The sequence below is a fragment of the Ambystoma mexicanum genome, chromosome 5q, assembly GCF_040938575.1.
Source record: "Ambystoma mexicanum isolate Mex_15411 chromosome 5q, UKY_AmexF1_1, whole genome shotgun sequence".
NCBI lineage: Eukaryota > Metazoa > Chordata > Amphibia > Caudata > Ambystomatidae > Ambystoma > Ambystoma mexicanum.
In genome coordinates this window covers 1,099,216,234-1,099,232,490 of record NC_090933.1, presented here as the reverse complement: position 1 = coordinate 1,099,232,490, position 16,257 = coordinate 1,099,216,234, and positions in this window count along the sequence as shown.

Genomic DNA, 16,257 nt, shown 5'->3' with positions numbered 1-16,257 from the left:
GCGAAAGCAGGTGTAAGCACCCCCGCGCACCAAACCCAATGCATAAAAGTGCACGCAAACAAGAAACACGCGTATACAGCTACGATGAATATACCATTCCACGCAGCAGTGATCGTGGGACACCGCAGGAGGAGGAGGAGGATAGCCAGGCCCTGCATTTCTTTATAAAGGTCCAGCCTTTTTGGGATTCCTGCTGACCAGGTGTAAAACAGGTATAGATTTCCACCTCATATCATCCTAGACCTGGTCACTGCGTGGGAGGATGACATCACATCACCCACCCTGTGCTAACAAGCACTGAGCCCCTTGGAAAAGGTGCTCAATGTACTGAATTTTTTGGCCACTGGGTCATTTCAGTGGACAACTGCCATAGTTGGGGGCATCTCACAGCCCACGCAGTCATGCTGCCTACACCAGGTGTTGGCAATTATGACTGCATGCCCCTCAGTCTGCAGGCACATATACATGCCCAGAACACCCGCAAAAAGGCAGGCCGTGGTCCAGGACCTTTACAAGGTGGCACACTTCCCCAAAGTGCTTGGTGCCATTGATTGCATCCATGTGGCCCTACATCTACCTAGGACCACTGAGCACATCTATCGCAATCGCAAGCACTGGCATTCCATCAACATGCAGGTTGTATGTCATGCCAAGGGAATCATCACCTCTGTATATGCAAACTGTCCAGAGTCCACCAATGATAGTTTCATATTCAGAATGTCACCCCTAAACCTGCACCTGGACGCTGGGAGGCATGGCAACACATGCCTCATTGTGAGTACAGGTGCCTGTGCACATGCATGCATGTCACACACAGGCAAATAGACAAAGCCAACTAATGACAACCATTATCACCTCCACAGGGGACAGTGCCAACCCTCTGAGCACCTACATGATGACGCCAATACGTAACCCCACCACACCACGCCAGGTAAGATACAAGGCAGCCCATATTGCAACCAGGGCCATAGTGGAGCGCACATTCGGGGTGCTCAAGTCATGCTTCCGCTCCCTTTACCACTCCAGTGGCCAGCTAGTATATGCATCACCAGTAGTGTGCAGGATCATTGTGGCAGCATGTTCCCTGCACAACGTTGCAACACGGTGGGGCGTACCGGTATACATGGTGGTGTCCCCACATCCCCAACCACCTGCATCCCCGCTGCACATGGGAGGTGAAAGGGCATGTGGCGAGGCTGCCAGTACCAAGCTTGTGGTACAATTATTCACCTAAAACCCACCCCTGTGGAATGCACACAGGCCTGGCACATTCCAGGTGGCAATCAATGATGGCAAAGGGACAATCAACTGTCACAACCTTACCACCCTGAGAATTTGTCCTTGGAAGTGCTATATTGGGTGCATTCCTAGCTACTTAAACTAACACAATCCCGTGTGACCAAAAGGCACACATTCAAGATGCAGTATGCCACTAACTCCATGCAAAACAGCACATCCAAATACTGGTATGTCTCCTAAACCCTCCCAAAACCTATGTTACCCGGCCGACACACCACACCATGTCATGCAATGTAAAAAGTCCAAAGTAAATGCACAATACATGACACAACTGTCACAAGTGCACTTTGACAAATGGAAATATGTCTGAAACAATTCCCTCTGACACATCAAAATGAAACCGTACACAGGAACATTAATTTACCAGCATAACATATCATAAACACAGGACACAACAGTGAAAATGAAGGACAGTGACCAATCACAATAGCACAAGTGCCTCAATGTGACAAAGCCACCACATCGACCCATTCAATCTTGAGTGGGTCTCTTCAAGCTAAAGGGGCAGCGTAACGCATACAGCATGAAGGGTATCAATGATGGAGACAGGCATTGTGGACCGGGGGGACCACCCAGGAGGGAGGAGGTGCAGGGTGCACCTCAACACCCACATGCATGGATGTTGAGAATAAAATGAAAAACCCCTCCATGGGTTCATGGCCTGCATGGCTAGCCTATAGTGGGAGAGCTCTCGCCGCTGTCGGCACCCTCTGGTGTAACATTAGAAGGTGAGCATGGCCAGGGAGGCTGACCACGCATAGCCCTGGTATCTCCTCAATGGCAGCAAGCATGCAGGCTTGAAAGTTCTGATTCTGCATGATTACGGTATGGAGGTCCCTATGCAGCACCTCACGTGTTGCATGGAGTTCTGCCTGCTAGGCATCACATGATGCACAGATCTCCTACCGGGTTGCATGGAGTTCAGCAGAGATGTTGTGTGTCAGCTGCTCCATCTGCTGTTCCACCTGTCTACTGCAGCACATCTCAAGTGCAGTCAGAGTAGTTCTGAGGGAGGAGTTCTCTTCCCTCAGGGCATCCCTGTGGGCCTCTGTCATGAATACTGGGGATGTAGTCAGGGCAAGGTGGTTAAGGGCTTTGCAGGCCTGGTAGAGACACACACACACCTCTAGTGGGCAGGCTTCCTTTAGCTAGCCTTGCATGTTTGTTTCCTTTTTACATTTTAGTCACTTCCTGCTCATTGCTTAATCACTTCCTGTTGCCAAAAAGGATGTGTATGAAGGCTCATGTGCACTCTAGTGTTCGGGTGTGGCTGCCTATATAAGCCACGCCCCAGGTTTCTCCAGCGCTTCGTGTTGCTTTCTGTAGGCTGGATAAGCAACACACTCACCGTGCTCCTGATCTGTCCACGTACTTCAGCTTCTGGGTTTACCTGCTCCGGATCCTTCATTGCACATTCACATAGCAGCACTCTTCGATCTGACTTGAGGTTTACAACTTCTCCAGCACCTGCAAAATAAAGGAGAGTATTACTTGTGTTTGCGAATCAGCAACGCCGCGCATACTCACTGAGTCTTCGAATTCCATCCTGGCTAGTATCGCGAGCGTCCACCAGCCGGCTCCTCCAAAAGACAAGATGAACATTACTCGGTGCTCGCAAATCAGCAACGCTGCGCATACTCACCGAGTCTTCGAATTCCATCCCGGCTCGTAGCGTGAGCGTCCAACAGCCAGCTCCTGCAAAAGACAAGAAGAACATTACCCGGTGGTCACGAAGCCACGCCGCGCATACTCACCTAAGGTACCTTCTGGTGTTTTCAGCATTTGGCAGCATCTGAAAGACAGTTAAGAACAGAATACAAAACTCGAATCCTAGCGCTACACTTATAGAGAGGCGCACTTACCTGAGTCCGTTCTAGAACCTCTGCTAGTGAAGTAACTAGCATTTGGACTCTTCAGCACACGCTGAGAGGTTAGAACAGTGCGGCACCTTGAACTTTGGCTCTGCCATCATACTTACAAGAGGAAGGATACAAATTCCTCCCAAGACAACTGTGCCCCTGCGGAGAGCAGGATGGAGAGTGCATCCAACTAAGAGCAAAGGTGAGCCTTAGGGAAGAAATCTTATCACATCCCAAGGGAAAGGGAGGGAGCTCAAGGGGTCTAGTTATTCCAGATCTTAGTGTGTATCTCTTTACTTGACAGACACATCTTCCAGGCCGAATCAGGGGGTGTGAGTAATCAGGACCAGGAGGGGGGTTACCATCGCTCCTGCAGAGACACAGGTGATTGTGACAGCCTCTGCCTCGGCAGCCATGACTGTGCGCAGAGCCCCCAGTTCCGCCCATCAGTCCCTGTTGGTGGCCAACATGGCCAACATGTCCAGCCTGTGCGAGCAGTATGTGGACCGCACTGCCTGCTGCTGGAGCTCCATCTGCCTTTCAGGGGGGAGAATGGAATTGGCCACCTTTCCACGCCCTGAGCCATCATCCCACACAATGTCCCCTGTTGCTGTGCAATGGCATACATGGAATTCTCCTACACAGTATTCCCGGGTGGCACACAGCCACCGCGTTGCCGGACACCATACCTGCACCTGAACAGCATCCACAGCAGAATCACTCACCTTCAACAGCAATGAAGGTTCAATTTCCAATTCCGCACAAGGGGCATAGGATTCCTCAGAGGTGTACTCAGAGACACCCCTGGTCAGGATGGTCTGTAGCACCAATGCATTTTCATTGGCTACCACACCACGGCTTCCACTGGTGCCTGGTTGGGGCTCTGAATACTCCACCCCTCCGCTCTCTCCTCCTCCTCCACTGCTTCCAGTGGCCCATCACCTGCACAAAATCAAAAGAAGACATGAGCACACATGTTAACAGCATAGGCCACACACATAGGTATTACAATGTTGACAGCCAACACATGAAGCAGCCATGTCACACATGACACAAACTCAGGTACGCAGTGTCAATGAGATGGAAGGGGATCCTGAAAGAAGGCATGGATGTGTGTGAAATGGCAAAATAAGACATGTACTGCATGGTGCATAGCACCTGCATCACATGCAAGCTTGAGACTGGCATAGTCCTTCCACAAACATGACAGATGCCAACACACAGATGGAACGTAGCATAGCCATTCCCGAATTGTCAACCAGACCTCAATACCAGAAGCTCAATACTACTGTCCATGAGGCATGTACAATGCATGTCATTTGACATTTCATTGAAATCACTATGATAAAACACACATGTGTCACAAGCTGCAATGACGCTAGGGTGTTGAAATACAGTGAAGGAAGTCACATGGATTCATCAATGGCAGGTCACCTTGACATCACGCAAGTGAATAGGCATGTGGAAGGGGAGAACAGGGTTCAGAAGTGTGTGGGTGCAGTGCAGTACACGTATACGGCCTCAACTATAATTGAGAACAAAGAGGCAGTATTGTGAATGTCCTGGACTGATGGCAGTGTAATAGTAAGTGCTGTCATTCTGTGTAAAATGTTGGTAGTAGGTTGTAGGGATACAGTAAACCTCACCCCCAAGGGCTGGGGATGGCTTGGAGGCAGTGCATGGCTCAAAATGGTTGCTCAGAGTACTGTGTTGTAGCAGACAGTGTGGGCAGGTGTCAATTTCATTCTTTCAGTCATCTGGGACTACAGCAGGGGAGAGGAGGACAGTAAGAAGAACACATGAGGAAGCATCAGAAGTGCCCCCAGACCCAGAGACACAACAACAGCAGTTGCATAGAGGCAGGGAGGCTGTACAACACATATGAGAACCCCAAACTAATGCCCATGAGGAGCAACTGACCCTAAGTGAGTAGGAAAGGGATGACCAAATACCATGGGAAGGAAGCAAATACTGGAGATGGAGTAGAATTAATTGCTTGTCCAGGACCCATATGGACATGCTGGGAATGCACAGGGGCCAGGAATGAACACTCATAGCCACTGTGAGCCTGTGCCATCTGCACAGTCCGAGTGAGATACCCTGCACCAAGGCCAAAGGACGTTCCACACAGTCCAGGTCTGGCAGAGTTGCAGAAGGAAGAGTGTATATTCACAGTAATTTGGGTACAGCCCATTGCAGTAGTCTGCCATCGGAATCACCATTCCCATAGAGACATTGAGCTGCTCGGGGATGGACAGGTAAGGAAGAATGCCTCCGAGGAGGAACAGCTCGCAGGGTGACCTCACAGAGATGTCAGTCATGTGACTATAGAAGGTGAGTGTTGAGTGGAAGATCATCACAGGCTATCCTCGACCAAAGGTTGCAGCAAGAATAGGGCCAAGAGAGGCTGCACATAGATTGTCATGGAAGGAGGGAGCAGGCCTGGTGATGAGGATTGTCTCAGTGTGCAGGACATGGTTTGTATGCAGTCTGTATGACAACAAGCATGTATCAGTCCAACATCACATGGGTCACACATGGCAGTCATGTCAATATAGTCTGAACTGGCAGACAATCATAACACATCACCCAAGCAACATACAAATGGCCTGAACACATATGCAACACCACTTACCGGACATTGTCTCATAATTTGGCAGATCTCCCATGCCTTGGACCTGCCCCACTGCGATGAAATCACCAGCGATCTCCTCATGCACAGTGAGTTCTTCGTCCTCTGGTGGTGTCCCACTTCCAGTCACCAGAGTAGAGGTGAATTACAGCCAGATTGTCTTTTGCTCGGTGCTTGAGGTCATTCCAACGCTTAACGACATCATCTGCTGTGCGCCTCTCATGTCCCAAGGCACTGCCAGTGGGCCCTACACTGAGCAGGCATATGTTTGCTCCCTGCCAGCACCAGCATGTCGCGCCCATGTTCCCTCACATAGTCCACAAGTTTGTCCAGTTCCTTTACACAGAAACTCTGCATGCTTGATGTGAGGGACTCCTGAGCCATGTCTGCAGTACTAGCCTGTACCGCTGGAGCAAAATTCCTCCTCTTGTGAGGTGGTGCGGACCCTGAGTGTTTAGTGCCACTCTGGTCAGTAGGGGTTGAAGCGCAGGTGGCCTGGCCAATGGAATCAGGCAATGATGTGACAACCGAAGGTTGGACTGCAGGTATTGGCAGCTGGGTGCTGTTGTCAGGACCAAGCGCCGCACCTGCCTCGGTGACAAGGGCCGGACCAATCCAGTCCTGGCTGGGTGACCCAGAGCAGGGATGGTGGTAGCTGCAGCTGCCCCTGCAGCTTCCACACCCTGGCTGCTCGGGACAGCAGGTGATACTGCTGCTCCAGATCCACGTCTCCTCGTGACAGCAACTTACACCACACGTGGCTTGTCCTTCTGGACATGAAAATCGGCCATTGAGTCACCCTGTGCCTGTTCCACTGCAGCCCGGGCTGGCTGACCCAGAACCTGGGTGGTGGTAGCCACAGCTGCCCCTTCAGCTTCCTCACCCTGGCTGCTCGGGACAGCAGATGGCACTGCTTGTTGGATCTGACGGGTGCTGGGGATGTCAGCAGCAGCTGCATCTCCCTGACCCGCTTGGGTCGGGGGCATGGCTATCCCTGCATAAGCCTGGACACCTTGCCCTCATGGACCACCCTGGCCACGTCGCCCACCTTGTCCACCTTGGCGACGTCGCCCACCTTGGCCAGCCTGGCCACCTCGCCCACCACGGCCACCTCTGTGAGGTCACCTAGCTTTGCCTCCTTTACCACTTGTTGCCCTCCCAGTCCTGGCATTGAGGTACTAGCGCAATGGGAGTGTTAGGCAGAATCACCTGCAGTACCCTTTGTGAACACTACAGGCAATTAAGACTACAAGTGTAAGCACAATTTCACCTTCGGTACAAACCTGTACTACGCATTAAAGTGGTAGCAATGGCTTAGCAGACTGACTTATCTCAAGAGTTTAAGTGAGCAGTAGAACAAGTTACACAAAGGAACAACTAATACAGTGATTCAAATATACACTTACCCAAGGTTTCTTGGTAAAAGAATATACATTTATTTACACAGTTCGTTAGAAAACATTATCCTAGTAAGAGCAACTCAATATCACACCCTAATAAACCACAAATACACAACCTCTAAGTAAATGAACAAGTTTAGCTCCACTGAAGTGGGAGCAAAATGGCACTTCAGATCCTTAATGAAGGGGTAAAAAGACAACATTATCAGAATCAACAGCACAAATGCATTCATAGGCAGGGCAAAGGGTTTCAGTAACGACAACCAGCAATTCATCTCATAGGCCTAGGCCAAAGTCAATGGTTTCAGAGTCTTTCTATTGGATAGCACAGTTCTGGTAGTAACGGTTAAGTCTTTGCTACGGAGTTTAGAAGAATTTGGCTAGGCGAAAAGTTTGACGAATGTTTAGGGAAGGACAAGCCTTCGAATTTGAGGAAAGTTTCACGCACTTTCTCGATGGCCGAAAAGGTTCCGGACCGCGTTTGCACAGTACCTTTTTAGAGAAGAAGAGCTGTCGCTGAGGCAGTTGTTTCTGGCAGTTTGAGCAGACCTTGCCCAGGGATGAGGCCAAAAGCTTAGCAAGACGTCGGTTTAAGGTGTGAGTGCCTTAAAGTCCACAAGCTGGTTTCCTTCCCTCTGGCTATCCAGTTTTCAACAGCACTCTGATGAAAATTCGACCAAATGGGGACGGCGTCCAGGTGGCTTACGAGTTGGTTGTTCCCACCAAACTCAAGGGAAGAAGTCAACGCTCAGGCACCCCAAAACCAAAAACAAATGTGCATGCGACCCCTTGGTAGCCCACGTGCGATGAAAACATGTCCTGCAGTACGCTGTGGAACCCAGAAACACAAACGTGCATACGTGGGGAACACGTAGGCTACTATGATCTCGAAAATGGGGTACGTGACAAACGGGGCAAACACAGCAGGAAAAATGCATGCGTTACTCACCATCTGCCTGGAAAAATGAAAAAAACACATGCGTGCGCGTCGGCAAATCCCCCACCAAAACAAGTACGCACTGCCACAGTAGTGATCAATTTGCGTATGAACCCACAAAAATATGAATCTCGCATGTCGGTCTGCACGAAAAGCACGTACAGTGCACTGTTGTCCTACGCGGACCTTTAACTTATACTGAACGGCAATGCCCAACGACCAGCGTGCATCACGTAACTTACGTGCTTAGGGCTTTTCCTCTGATTACACACTAACTCACTATTTCCGCACGTGCTGAGCCACTCTGCATCCGGCTGGCCATGCGAAAGCACACAGAAGACCCACACTACTGCCCACAAGGCCATTTACCTGCCTTCAACTGCCCCAAGCTGCCTCATAGAGCCATCTGCTGCTGCCAGCCCACTCTGGGTGCCTGCTGCCCTGCATTTTGGTGCCTGGTCTGAAGCCATTGACAGTGATCCTGTTGCTGTGACCACCTCTGCTGATCCTGAAGACTCCTGAAAGCCATTCCAAGCCCCAGGAACACCTGCCCACCCACACCTGCCTCGGCGGTTGCCATGTCTGACCCATCTCCATCTGAGGCAAGTGGCAACCCTCCGGCAGAGAGGCAAAGGGCTGTCAGCTTCTCCTCCACAGAAGTTGCCATCCTGGTGGAGCAAGTCCTGGGGCATTATCATGCCCTCTTCACTTGACCATCCCGTGTCGACAAGTAAGGACGCAGTAAGATCTGGGCGGACATCATGGATGCCATCAACGCAGATGGGGTGGCACCCCGCGACTGCTGACATGTCCATAAGCGCTGGGAAGACTTCAGGTCCAGGACCCTCAACAAAGCCTGGTGCCTCCTCAAGACTGCTGATGATGGAGCGAGGCACCGGGGCCAGTTGTCCACCAATGAGATGCGGGTCCTGGAGCACATCGACCCAGCGCTGCCCACCCAGGTCTTGGATTTGGTGCTCTGTCTGGAGTCAACCGGTAAGTGTTCATGTTTTCTTGTCCACCATAGTGCATGTGTATGTTGACGTGTGGTTGGAGTGTACACCTTGGCCTCATGTCTGGCATGCCTCCTGTACAGGTGTCTGTGTGTATGGCCCTGACAGTGCTGAATGTGAGTCCATTCAAGCCTGAACCACTTCAATGGTGTCTGTATTGCAATGTGTGATGTGCACCGGCATGTAACAAGGTGTACATGTTTGTATACCCGTGTCTGGACTGGGGCATGTGAGAGGTGTGACACATGGGTGCTAATGTAACCATCATGGACATGCATTGTATACATGTGCGTGTGTCTGAGTAGTGAGTGTGTGACTGGCCAACCCCATCAATGCATGATACATGAGCATCTCAATGCGTGATTGACTCATGCGGCCCAGTTGTCCCGAAGTGCACTGTGACGGGAGGTCTACATGGCCTGATGCATGACTGTCAGGTGATGTGTGTGTATGTGATGTGCATGTACCATGATGCATGTGATGTTCAGGCCCTCTTCGGATGTGCTCGCAGTGCCTTGTACATGGATGTGAATGTTTGCTGCACATGGCATGCATGATTGTGCATGTGTGTTTCTTGCACTAACCTGTGTGTTGGGGGGTGATGGTTGTGATGTTTGACAGTGCCACTCATGAGCATTTGCTTTTTTTCCGAGCAGACATTTGTTTGGTACACTGATGCTTGTGTTCAATGTCTCCCTATCCACAGTGACGATGGAGGAAGAGGGGGGAGGTGGCGCTGTAGAGTACCGCCACAGGGATGTCTCCACCAGGCACTGACGCAAGGCCCAGTCATCCTCCCAGGTTATGTCATCTTCCAGGAGCGAGAAGGCTGGTGCCGCGTCAGAGTCATCGGCCGAAGCTGCTCAGGGAGGCCCAAGAGGGTGAAGTTGGACATGGGCTGCTCAGCAGCGGGAGGGGCAGCTGAGACAACACAGGGGCAATCCGATGCGGAAGACAATGGGGAGTCATCCAAGTTGGTGGTGGTGGAGGAGGAGGAGGCCACATCAGCCCAGCACATGGGGCCCGTCGGGGATGATGAGGTAGGTGTTCCTGGTGCAGTCCATGGTCAGGGGCCGGAGCCAGTGCAGGTCACCGTGGAGGGACCTGTCACTGCTACTGTCCCTGGAACTGCGACTGTGGGCATGCGTGTGGCAGATGGATCCACGGATACGGATCTTCCACTACCTGCAGATGAGGCAGTTCGTGACAGGGTTGAACCTCTGCTAGCCGGTATTGTGAGGCGTACAGGCAGCATTCGTGATGATGTGCAGGCTTCCAATTGGAGGCTTGCATATCATCACGATGAGAACTGTCGCCTCATCAACTAGCTAGCACAGTTCATGGTCACGAATGTGCTACGTATGCTAGCCACTGCTGCGACCCCCTCCTCCTATTCCACCACTGTGTGCCAGTCGTCCTCCCTGCCGTCTTCCAGCCCAGATACCACCAAGGCCCCCTGTGGACCTTTCCCAACCATAGTAGCCAGTCTGGTGGAGACCACATCCCTGCCAGAGTCGGGAGTCAACCGAGGATCATCAGCGGTGGTCACCGCAGCAACAGGATCAATGGCAATGGAAGAAGTGCAGGCACCAAGCAGCAGGTTACATGCACGCCAGCCCCGGGGGTTGTTATGATCCCAAAGGCTGTCCCGGAGGCGCAGGCTCCGGGCTGTTCGGCGGCAGCAGGCTCGTCGTAGGAGGAAACAGGACTCTGGCCCTCTACATCACAGGGGCAGGTATCGGCCATCGGGCAGGAGGGAAACATGGTCCTCAACACGAGGATGTCTTCCGTGTTGCAGCGAATGGACCAGCAAATCGGAGCAGAGCGGCAGCAGGCACAGGTGGCATGACTCACCATTGCCAGGACCGAGAACACTCTGCGTCAGGCGGAGAGGCAGGTTGAGTTCCTCGAGGAGGCTCGCAGGGAGTTTGAGAGGAGCACTTTGGAGTCCCTGCGGGCCCTCGAGGGAAGAGCAGAGGCCCGCCTCAGGCAAATTGACGCAGAGTTCGATGATGCCCTGGCCAAAACTCTGGGGGGAAATGGTGAGTCGTAGGACTAGCCCGCTGCCTTTGTAAATAGTTAATTAGGGTTAGGTTTCCTTTTTGTATTTTTTATTTTGGAGTTCATGGACTTTGCTCCGCATCTTGTATATAGTTCGTTTTTATAGTAGTTGTAGGATGTTCTTGTACTTTTTGGGGATCATGGATCTGTGAACTTTGTACATAGTTAGGATCTTGTCGTTTTTCTAGATATTATTTTACCATGGAGCAATGGTTTTATTCTGATTTTTATTTGCGTTTACATATGGTACAATGGACATGGACCACAATTTGGATTCTTTCATTTTTCCATCACATTCATTTTTTTCATGGATTTTCATTTCATTTTCATTTTGTATGATCATTATTTCACTGGTTTCATTTTTATGTGTTTCATTTGGATTCTGGATATTTAATACATTTTTATATGTTGGAGTACAATTGGTGTCTGCTCTCAATGTTTTGGTGCATGTTTCAATGTTCCTTGTCTGTATTACGTGTCCCTGATGTTGAGCAATGTTGTTCAAGTGTGAGCAAATATGCATGCATGTGTGAGTTTGTGATTCCCATGCCATGGGGCATGTAATGGGGAGCAGGAACAATGGATGAGTGTTGAGGTGCACCGCGTGGGTGCAGCGTGTGGTGGGATTTTGGTCGATATATGCTACATGATTGTATGGTGTACAGATGTGGGGGGGCATGAGTCGGGGACTGCCTGCATGTTGCTGTCACTGGTGGGGGGGACATGAGTCGGGGCCTGCCTGCAGGTTGCCGTCACTGGTGGGGCTGGGGGACATCAGTTGGAGCTTGCCTGCAGGTTGCTGTCATTGGTGGGGGGGACATGATTCGGGGCCTGCCTGCAGGCGGCCGTCACTGATGGGGGGGACATGAGTCCGGTCCTGCCTGCAGGTTGCTGTCACTGGTTTTGGGGAGACATGAGTCGGGCCTGCCTGCGGGGTATGGTCACAGGTGATGAGGGGGTCATTTGTGGTGTGGGTTGCCTGCAGGTTTGGTCACAGGTTATGGGGGTCCCTTGTGGTGTGGGCTGCCTGCGGGTATGTTCACAGGTTATGGGGGTATCCCTTGTGGTGTGGGCTGCCTGTGGGGTATGGTCACAGGTGATGGGGGATCCCTTGTGGTGTGGGCTGCCTGCAGGGTATGGTCACGGGTGATAGGGGGGTCCGCTGTGGTGTGGCCTGCCTGCGGGGTATGGTCACAGGTGATGGGGTGTCCCTTGTGGTGGGGGCTGCCTGTGGGTATTGTCATGGGTGGGCTGCCTGCGGGGTATGGTCACAGTTGATGGGGGTCCCTTGTGGTGTGGGCTGCCTGTGGGTATGGTCACTGGTGATGGGGGAGTCCCTTAAGGTGTGGGCTGCCTGCAGGGTATGGTCACAGGTGGGCTGACTGTGGGGTATGGTCATGGGTGATGGGGGGTCCGTTGTGGTGTGGCCTGCCTGTGGGGTATGGTCACAGGTTATGGGGGGGGTCCCTTGTGGTGTCGGCTGCCTGTGGGTTATGGTCATGGTGGGCTGCCCGCGGGGTACGGTCAGAGGTGATGGGGGGTCCCTTTTGGTGTGGGCTGCCTGCGGGTATGGTCACAGATTATGGGGGGGTCCCTTGTGGTGTGGGCTGCCCATGGAGTATGGTCATGGGTAATGGGGGATCCCTTGTGGTGTGGGCTGCTGTGGGTATGGTCACAGGTTATGGGGGGTCCCTTGTGGTGTGGGCTGCCTGCGGGGTATGGTCACTGGTGATGGGGTCCCCTTGTTATGTGGGCTGCCTGTGGGTATTGTCACAGGTTGATGGGGGTCCCTTGTTGTGTGGGCTGCCTGCGGGGTATGGTCACGGGTGGGCTGCATGCGGGGTATGGTCACAGGTGATGGGGGTATTCCTTGTGGTGTGGGCTGCCTGCGGGGTATGGTCACGGGTGGGCTGCCTGCGGGATATAGTCACGGCTGTTGGGGGGTCCCTTGTGGTGTGGGCTCCCTGTGGGGTATGGTCACAGGTGATGGGGGATCCCTTGTGGTTTGGGCTGCCTGAGGGGTATGGTCACGGGTGATGGGGGGTCCCTTGTTGTGTGGGCTGCCTGTGGGTATGGTCACAGGTGATGGGGGTCCCTTGTGGTGTGCGCTGTCTGCGGGGTATGGTCACGGGTGGTCTACCTGCAGGGTATGGTCACAGGTGATAGGGGGTCCCTTGTGGTGTGGGCTGCCTGTGGGTATTGTCACGGGTGATGGGGGGGTTCCATTGTGGTGTGGGCTGCCTGCGGGGTATGGTCATTGGAGTGCTGCCTGTGCGGCATGGTCACGGGTGATGGGGGGGTTCCATTGTGGTGTGGGCTGCCTGCGGGTATGTTCACTGGTTATGGGGGGTCCATTGTGGTGTTTTGCCTGCAGGGTATGGTCACGCGTGGGATGCTTGGGGGGTATGGTCACAGGTGATGGGGGTCCCTTGTGGTGTGGGCTGGCTGCAGGTATGGTCACAGGTTATGGGGGTCCCTTGTGGTGTGGGCTGCCTGCAGGGTATGGTCAAAGGTGATGGGGCTTCCCTTATGGTGTGGACTGCCGGTGGGGTATGGTCACGGATGATGGGGGGTCCCTTGTCGTGTGGGCTGCCTACGGGTATGGTCACGGGTGATGGGGGTTCCCCTGTGGTGTGGGCTGCCTGCGGGTATGGACAAAGGTGATGGGGGGTCCCTTGTGGTGTGGACTGCCTGCGGGTTATGGTCATGGGTGATGGGGGGTCCCTTGTGGTGTGGGATGCCTATAGGTATGGTCACAGGTTATGGGGGTACCTTGTGGTGTGGGCTGCCTGTGGGTATGGTCACAGGTGATGGGGGTCCCTTGTGGTGTGGACTGCCTGCGGGGTATGGTCATGGGTGATGGGGGGTCCCTTGTGGTGTGGGATGCCTACAGGTATGGTCACAGGTTATGGGGGTCCCTTGTGGTGTGGGCTGCCTCTGGGTATGGTCACAGGTGATGGGGGTCCCTTGTGGTGTGGGCTGCGTGCGGGGTGTATTCCTGGCTGATGGCAGCACGCGTGGCCCCTTCCACGCGATTTGGCTGGCGGGAGTGGGGTACGCAATTTTGCGGGTGTATGCACAGCCCTTTCCACGTGATTTGGCTGGCGCGACCGGGGTACGTGATTTCACGGGTGTATGCGCACCCCTTTTCACGCAATTTAGCTGGCTCGAGCGGGGTACGCGATTTCACGGGGATATGCGAGGACCTTTACACATGATTTGGCTGGCGCGAGTGGGGTACGCGATTTCACAGGTGTACACGAGGGCCTTTCCATATGATTTTGTGGGGTCGCAAGCGGGGTACGCTCTGATTTTTCACGTGATTACGATGGAGGGGGCTGTGTGCTGGGCCACGGATGGCGCGGGGCCTTGCGCTGTATTGGGCATGTCAATGGTCTTTTGGCTGCACACAGGGGCGTGTTGGGTCGTAACTGGCACTGCTGGATGTGTAATGTGCCACAGCTAGGAATGGCTTGGGAAATCCATGAACACGTGTGGCGCACAATTGGTTCTTTGCGCCACGACTGGCGCACGCATGGCACACGCTCCTTCTCTGTGCACGGCGCTTGCGTTGCTTCTGCGCTGGTTTATGTGAATTGGGCCCTCAGTCTCTACTAACAGAGCCTTATAGAGCGCCAGATTACTTGTAAATATTGATTTTTTGTTTTTGTACAAAAGATGGTTGCAGGAAGCCACCCTTTTGCAACAGTATACTGACTGCCTTGACATGTGTATACCTCATTTCACACTCCAAAGTCTCTAATGTATTACAAACATTCTGGCTATTACCTTAGTCTTGGAGAAGTGTTTCTATGTCAGTATTTAACACATTGGCCTCATTACGAGTCCCGTGGTAACCGTGCTTGTAAAACCGGCAGGTAGCGCCGCATCCGTAAACAGTTACCAGCGTCTGACTTGCCGGTAACATCGGGGTATAACAACCCCGGCAGCCAGAAAGTCAGGCACCGTTAATATGTTGTTCCCCATTGCCATAGAGTCCCACAGGAATCTTTGGGAATGGGGATCACGGAAACACTGGCACCAGTAATAATGGTGCCGGTGCTTCCGTGAAAGTCTGTGGGTGGGTGCCGGTCTGCCTGGCAAGTCAGAATTGCCGGGCAGGAGGGCATCCGCCCACCAGACTTTTAATTTGCCGGTCTGGAAACAACTGTGCCGGTAAGCCTACCGGCACTGTTGTTTCCGGGTCAGCAACATTAGAATGAGGCCCATTGTCTTCTCTAAAAGGGACAGGACAATACAGTATTTGATTTCTTAGTAGTGTGAAAGGGGGGTAGTTTAATGCTAACCTGTCTCTTAACTATTGCAACAACAAAAAATGACTTACAAACTTGCTTTGCTAAGCTTTTTCCTGATTTCCCGAATATGAAAAACAGCCAAATTAAAACATTAATTAAATGTGGAGCACCTTACTTACACTAAATAAAGGCATGTAACATTATACAGTTGCCCAAAAATAGCATAAACATTCACCATTTTATGGCAGAAAGTGTGGATAGTACAGGCCAGGCAACCAACAATTGGCTCTGAGGGCATCCATAGTCTGACTCCCTCCATTTTCCAGGATCTTGGTAAACAGGCCAAAAGTACTTGTGATGTCAGATACAAACAGCAACGTAATCATACCCAATTCTCTACAGAAGATTATCAGATGATTAATGTCGCTAAGAAGTTAGGCATCTCATTTGAACAATCTGATCCATGCCCACCAACCCTGGCCAAGGAAAATGTAGCTAACCTCATTGAACCACTGAGAAAGCTTTGCAATGCATCATTAACTGGCAGTACCCCAACATCACAAAAGGTTGTCACCACAATATCTCCCCTACAAAAAGCTGAGTGTAGACCCAGATGTACCCAAATAAATTAGACGCAAATATAACTTTCCTTTCATTGGTCAAATCCTGGAAAGGATAACAACCACCCAAATGGTCATCTGCACTTAAGAGAAACTCCTTCTACATGCACATCAATCTGGTTTTTCTCAATCAAACAGGAGAATGGAAATAAGTCTCTGTTTAATGACAAAGGAAATCCT